At 42.4% G+C, this 7176-nt stretch overlaps 1 long non-coding RNA gene across 2 annotated transcripts; it reads right to left on the reverse strand.

Annotated features, from left to right (window-relative positions):
* Window positions 1–2659: 2659 nt before the first annotated feature.
* LOC114913325 (uncharacterized) lies at window positions 2660–5715 on the reverse strand. 2 transcript variants are annotated; one of them, XR_012142271.1, is made up of 5 exons: window positions 5036–5715; window positions 4625–4698; window positions 4329–4397; window positions 4108–4178; window positions 2660–2816 (listed from the first exon to the last, which is right to left on the reverse strand). It is a non-coding gene; the product is annotated as an uncharacterized lncRNA (long non-coding RNA). The 2 variants fall into 2 exon arrangements; XR_003799341.2 differs by lacking the exon at window positions 2660–2816 and having other exon boundaries at window positions 3917–4178.
* Between the last annotated feature and the right edge of the window lie 1461 nt (window positions 5716–7176).

Here is a 7176-nt window from a genome sequence, read left to right on the forward strand (position 1 = left end):
ATTTTTATGAGGATCTGTGCATGAAGAGTAGAGAGAGGGGTATAGGAATCATACCTGTTATATGTCGGCCTTGGACTCCGTCATCGGGGTGAGGGTCGTTTATCGGATCGGGGTCTACTTGATTCGATCGGAGCTCCACTCTTCTTCTACTTTTTCTTTTGACCTTTGCTTTCTGTCTAGCATCAGTCAGAAGCTCCTTCGTTCGTGAGCATGTATTTGTACGCATGCTCTAAGAGTTCAGCATACGTCCAAGGGAGGGTTTTATCCAGTGAGTACGTGAATTGAGACCCCCTCAGACCTTTTTTCATGGCTGATATGGCTATGTCTTCGTTGAGGTCTCTGACCTCAAGTGTGGTTGCGTTGAATCGAGCTACGAAATCTCGGAGTATTTTGGTCTCTCCTTGTTTGATCAAAAAGAAACTATCCGAGGTTCGTGACGGCCTCTGACTAGTGCTGAAATGGGCCACAAAGGAATGTTCTAGCTGCCTGAAGGAGTGAATACTTTTTGACTGAAGTCTGAAGTACCAAGTCTGAGCAGCTTTCCAAAACGTAGCCGGAAAGTCGATGCATAGGAGGGTGTCGGTTGCTCCCTGGATTGTCATGAGAGCCTTATAGCTCTCAAGGTGATCGATTGGGTTGGTGGAGCCATCATAGGGCTCCATTTGTGGCATTTTGAACCGAGTCGGGACGGTTCGTCTAGGATGAGTTGGGAGAGAGGCTAGGCAGTATGGAAATCAAAGTCTTTTGAAGATTTCTGATCGTCCGTCTGGAGCTGGACGAGTCGACGGTCGATTTTCTCAAACTTATCTTCGTAGTCTTCAAGCCGCCGGTGGTGGGAGACTCCAGGGGTTGATCATCCCGATGAGTTAGAGGGAGAGGCAGACGGTGCTCGCAGTCGCTTTCCCTTTTCTGCTTGATCTAACTGGAAAGGAGAAGGGTGCCGCGAATGGTGGGTGGCACCTCGAGAGTACTGCGAGTGCCGCTGCTCATCCCGCTAAGAGAGTCGAGATGGCCGTTCTGAGGGAGGCGGCGGAGATCACTACAGATGACGGCGACTGTGTCTGGATGGCATTGAGTGTGCCATCGGTTGCTCCGCCAGCGGTTGCGGTGGCTGGATTTGCCACTGTTGGAGGCTTTTGACTGCTTCTGTGAGTACGTTCATTTGCTGCATGATTGCAGTAATTTGGGTGTCTGTAATAACTATGGGGCGTGGAGAACTGGGCTCTGCTACCAGAGACAGAAGAAGAGTCTCTTCCTGACGGGAAGAGTGTCTCACCGATCCGATCGCCGCTGATCGTTGAGCTCTGATTTTCATCATTGCAAGTTTCCTTCTAGCTCTCTCCCTACCTGGTGCACCAATCTGTTGCGGCCAACTCCCTCATTGCCTGTCATCGAGAATGAGTACCTACAAAACGAAGTCCACACTGACCGGAGTTGTCTCCGGTGGGGATCCTTTGATGCTTAAGTCAGAGAGAGAGACTGGACAATAGTAGAATGAATGAGAATGATGACAGAGCTCAGTATGAAAAATGGCTTATCGAAACTTATTGCTTTACCTCCTTTTTATAAAGTAGATCGTCGTAACTGTCAGATATGGTCCCACATTTAGCAGCGTAGAATCACAGGACGGTAATCTCATAGTGGGTTATTAATCCCCATGGATTACACGGCGATATCAGTGGAGTAACCGTCTTTGACGGTTATGATATATTTGAATGAGTCAGTCGACTGTACGTCGGGAGTTGGTTGTCGGTTAGTAACTTTGAAATACCGACGGCCGAAGTAGTTTATTGTCTATAGAGTCTGAACATCGACCGCCTATCGATCTTGATTCGGTGAGGGGTGTTTGGTTGGTCGGTCTGTCGAGTTGGTAATCGCTTTCAGGATCGTCTTTGTTTAATGGGTCTGTGTCGGGTGTCGAGCAGATTGCATCGAAGATTGGTCGGCATATGGAGGTCAGTTGGTTTGTCCCAACAAGGTGGTTGGGTCATATTGCAATAAATTTAAAATTTTGGTTGCTAATCAGTAGTTCTTTAAACTTTGAGGATTTAAGTATAAATGGCCCAAAATGCAAGGGATGTCTCATTAATTTTTTCAATTATTTTTTCATATAACATCCTCATTTATTGCTATATTCCAACAAAAGTCTTTGACTATATGAAAATGGAAAATTGAAGACGCTTTTCTTGGCCTTTTCCAATGCTAATAAGCATTGTTAAATGATACCACAACACTTTCAGAAACATCGTGGGTGTGTCGGCTACGAAGGCGTAGAAATTCCACCTACCGACGCTTCTAAAATGTGTTGCAAGATAACGATGCAGAAAAGTGTCGCAAAGTGTTAAAAGTTAACGGTGCTTATAAGCATCATTTAATCCCTCGTAACTACCATTTCACAATGTTTATAAGCAACGGTGGTAAACGACACTTCATAGTGTCACCAGCTGACAACACTTATTAAGTGTCGTTTCTTGACGCTTATAAGTATCGGTAGTTAGCCAACACGCTTATAAGCGTTGCTAGCCAACACGCTTATAAGCACCGTTTTCTTGAAACTAAAGGGTACTTTTTGCAACACTTATAACTCCCTGACTATTTTTAGATAAAAAAATAAAAAAATAATACAAAACCCGATAATAATCTCTCATAATTACAAAATTATTGCAATTTGTTACACCATAATAACAGGGTTTTGATGATGTAATTTGTTAGATGCCGAAGTGACTTGCTCAGTGTGAAAAAGTCCAATTGGTTGATTGAACCAACTCCATCTTCATGATAGACTGTTAGTTGCTAATTGCTTGCAATTCTTAATACTGCAAGGAGCCATCAGCAACAAATTAGTGCAAGTGTAGTTCCCCAACATGAGCTAAACCAACGTCCACCAAGAGATTGTTTGCATAATCTCATAATTTAATGTAATAAAGACTGATCTAGAACTACTCATAGGGGAATAGTACAATTATATAGCTCTGGTCTAATTACTAACATTTGCAATGCAGCTACAAATGCAAGTTGGCCATGGCAAGAGGAACTTGACCCCAAGTGCGGCCAATTCTGATTCAAAAATAGATTAGCAGTTTATTGATTCTACTCTGTCCCTCGAATGGGAAACTGACGTGGCCTAAATAATATCTGCATCCTAAATCTGTACAAATATATATCAATCATCTTATTGGAGAAGAAAAGAAAAAGCTGGCCATTTGATTACCTCTCAATCATCTTATTGGATCAATTCTCTTTCCTGCACATTGAAATAGTTTCGAGACAAGACATTCTTGACACATAAAAACTAGATGGCCTTTTCAAGTTTACGCATATAATGTTGGCATTCAGTCGGAACCTTCAATTTTCAGCTGTCATTGGCAGTTTAGCAACAAAAGTTCCCCATAAATACTTGTCATTGGTACGACAGTATCATCAACCAAATTGCATTTGAAACAAAGCATCTGGAACCATAGGCAGATAATTTGTTCTTGTAGACAAGAAAACTGATCCCAATAAGGGAAGATTTGATTTAGAAAAAAGAAAAGAACACTGTATTAACTTTCTTGCATAAACTCTAAAAACTTTTCTCGAAGAGAGTCTTGCCACTTAACACTATACTGTACGTGAAAAACTAAATGCTCATCGGTCATTTAAACAACAAAATAGTAGATTTAACTTTCATGCATATAAAATATTCAGTATAAATTTATGTTTGATTTGTGGCCTTGAGGTATCAGACTTCATTTTGTGTTCTGATATACCTGTGTAAAACGGTGCTACAAAATGCCATAATAATGACTAGAGCATTTGTTGAGTGTTTTATGCTGTAAAAAATCCAGCAGGCATAGCAGCATACGCTTTCATTTCAGAGAATCATAACAATTTCTATATGATAAAATTACATGAATACATTATACATTTGCACTCGGTCCAAAAGAATGTGCATCATTATATTCTGAGTATAGTAAATTTAAGTAAATGGCAAAGCACTCAACAAATCCATATTCCAAAATTCACGAGTGATCCAATCTTTTTGCCACTATGAGATACAATTACATAATTCCTAACATTGAGTTAGAAGATCTATAGAATGATTTATATTTTCTTTTCTTAGATTACCATCATTTTTTTGTATTTTCTTCCATCTGGGGAGAGCTAGCCACATTATAGACCCCAAAGTCCACTTTAGCCTGCACAAGTGATACCAATTATCATAAATTATTCCATACTCATTAGAAAGATGGATGTTAAGATTTTCCATAAAAACTCAAGAAAAAATGCAAGGAAGAAAGGAATATGTATGTTAGGAAATGGGAAATTCTCAATCCAACAGAAATTACCAATTAGGAGCAGTAGATAAGGGAGGAGACGAAGCAGGTGGTTGGATTGAAGGTTGGCTGCTTGTTTCCCTGCATCAAATCATTCCACCACAGGCAATAATCTTATACAATGTTGACGCCTCCAATAAATCCATCCTATAACCTTTTATAACTATTACTATACCAAATTCTCAACAAACAAAATATATTTTGAGCTATAGATTGACCCAATCCATGAACAATTAATGATGAGCTTCTTTTATTTTTTTAAAAAACTACAACATATAAAGTATTAGAAGAAACAGAAAATTACTTACTCAAATTAAGCAAATAGCCACTGCTATTGCCAACTGGGGTAATAGATAATGATTTGTTCACCTGGCCTTCCAGACTGCATGACCAATGCTCAGTGTGAAATCATGCATGTAAGAGCCATAGGAGTGTAATTCAAATGCTAAACAATTGAATGGAAGCATTTTTATTACTATAAAAACATGGCAAAATACCACAAAACCTTGTGATGTAGGGAAAGAGTTTAGAAATCCTTTAACACAGTTTATGCAAAATTAAGATGACCACTTGAATGCAAAATCAATATATAGGTGCAGATTGTATATAGCAAACACAGTGGGAAATTATAGTAAGTAATAAAACAAAATTATAAACAATGTGATAAAACCCAACAAAACATCAAATCTAAAATAAAAAACTGAGATAGAAAATTGTACCGTCGAAAAATCTGCAAGCAGAATCAGTAAACACGGGCGCAGAACACGAATCATCCAAATTCCTATTGATCAATTTAATACTGTCTTAGCCAGAATACCATCTTGAGAAAAGAATAGAAAAATTTTAGAAGAAGGAAAAAAAACAAAAGATGTAAAAGGTTAAGGGTTAGGGAAATGTGTTGTTGCAAAGTAGACATCGACAACGAATCCCAACAATGAACTGATCGAAAAAGATGTTTCAAATCGCAGATCTAGCAGCAGATATTGATCGAAGAAGTTGTCGACTCGAAGACATAGCCGTCTTGAAACAGCAGTCCAAACAGCACCAAGCAGCAGACCAATAGATGGTGTTGCTTGCTGTCCACAGCAGAGAAAATTTCCCATCGGAGCGTTGGAAAGTTGAAGTTGGCAGCACCGACACCCATGCAATAATAAGCAGTAGCAACAGAGAGAGATAAGAGGTTGCCGAACACAAAAAAGGGCCAGGGTCACTCTAGGCCACTCGTCGGAGAAGTTTTCAATGGGTCTGAATTATTTAATGGATCGAAACTCGCCAATTTGATGATCTATTAATTAAATGATCCACTAAGTTGTTCTTTCCTCGTAGATTGATCGAGACTTCACCAAATTCTGCACAAGAGGTCTTGAAGTGAAGATAATAAAAAGAAGAACAAGATAAAGGGACTCGCTCCTTACAGACTCACTCCGAGCGATGTTAATAGCGAAGGAAAGAGAGAACACATCTCATAAAATCTGGAATTTCATTAATCACTGTCCCCCACTACATAATATGCATGTCTTATTAATAGCATTGTTGACTAAGAAATTAACAAAAAGATAAGAACAAGTTACCAACTAACAAATTAACAAAAGGATAAGAACAAATGGCCAACATCTCAACAACTAAAATATTTAAGTTGACCTTATCTACACAATAACTAATTAAAAGTAATTAAAACCTGTTGGGTATAAAATACCCTCGGCCGAAGTTCTTGGCGGGATTGACCCTCGCAAGTCTCTTCCGACTTTCGACTGCTGTTGGTGAACTCCCATCGCTCCTCCCGGACTCCTACGGGAGCCGGGCTTCGTCCTCGACTCCAACGGTTGCAGACAGACTTCGTCCGGACTCCTACGGGAGTCAGACTCCGCCCACGACTTCGACCGCAAGTAGACTCTGTCCGGACTCCTACGGGAGCTGGGCCCCGTCCTCAACTTCAACTGCTGGTAAGCCTTATCCGGACTCCTACGAGAGCCAGACTTCGCCTTTGACTTTAATTGCAGGAAGACTCCACCCGGACTCCTACGGGAGCCGGGCTTCATCCTCGACTCCAACGACTGCAGACAGATTTCGTCCGGACTCCTACGGGAGCCGGACTCCGCCCACGACTTCAACCGCAAGTAGACTCTGCCCGGACTCCTACGGGAGCCAGGCCCCGTCCTCAACTTCAACTGCTGGTAAGCCTTGTCCGGACTCTTACGGGAGCCGGACTTCGCCTTTGACTTTAATTGCAGGAAGACTCCACTCGGACTCCTACGGGAGTCGGGCTTCATCCTCGACTCCAACGACTGCAGACAGATTTCGTCCAGACTCCTACGGGAGCCGGACTCCGCCCACGACTTCAACCGCAAGTAGACTCCGTCCGGACTCCTACGGGAGCTGGGCCCCATCCTCAACTTCAACTGCTGGTAAGCCTTGTCCGGACTCCTACGGGAGCTGGATTTCACCTTTGACTTTAATTGCAGGAAGACTCCACCCGGATTCCTACGGGGGCCGGGCTCTGTCCTCAACTCCAACGGCTGCAGACAGACTTCGTCCGGACTCCTACAGGAGCTGGACTCCGTCCACGACCCCAACTGCAAGTAGACTTCGTCCGGACTCCTATGGAAGCCAGACTCCATCTTCTATTCCGACTGTGGGAAGACCTCGCCCAAACTCCTACGGATACCGAACCTCGCTACCGACTCCAACCAAACTTCAGCCGACAAGTCTGGACCCCCTGGCAGGCCACAGTAACGGACAATACTACTCCACTCCCTGCGGCGGACCCTACGTAGCTCCATTACTCCCTAGCAGGCCATATTAACGGCCACGATTTTGCTCCACTCCCTACGGCGGATCCTGTGCGATTCCACCACTCCCT

The sequence above is a fragment of the Elaeis guineensis genome, chromosome 6 (genome assembly GCF_000442705.2).
Source record: "Elaeis guineensis isolate ETL-2024a chromosome 6, EG11, whole genome shotgun sequence".
Taxonomy (NCBI): domain Eukaryota; kingdom Viridiplantae; phylum Streptophyta; class Magnoliopsida; order Arecales; family Arecaceae; genus Elaeis; species Elaeis guineensis.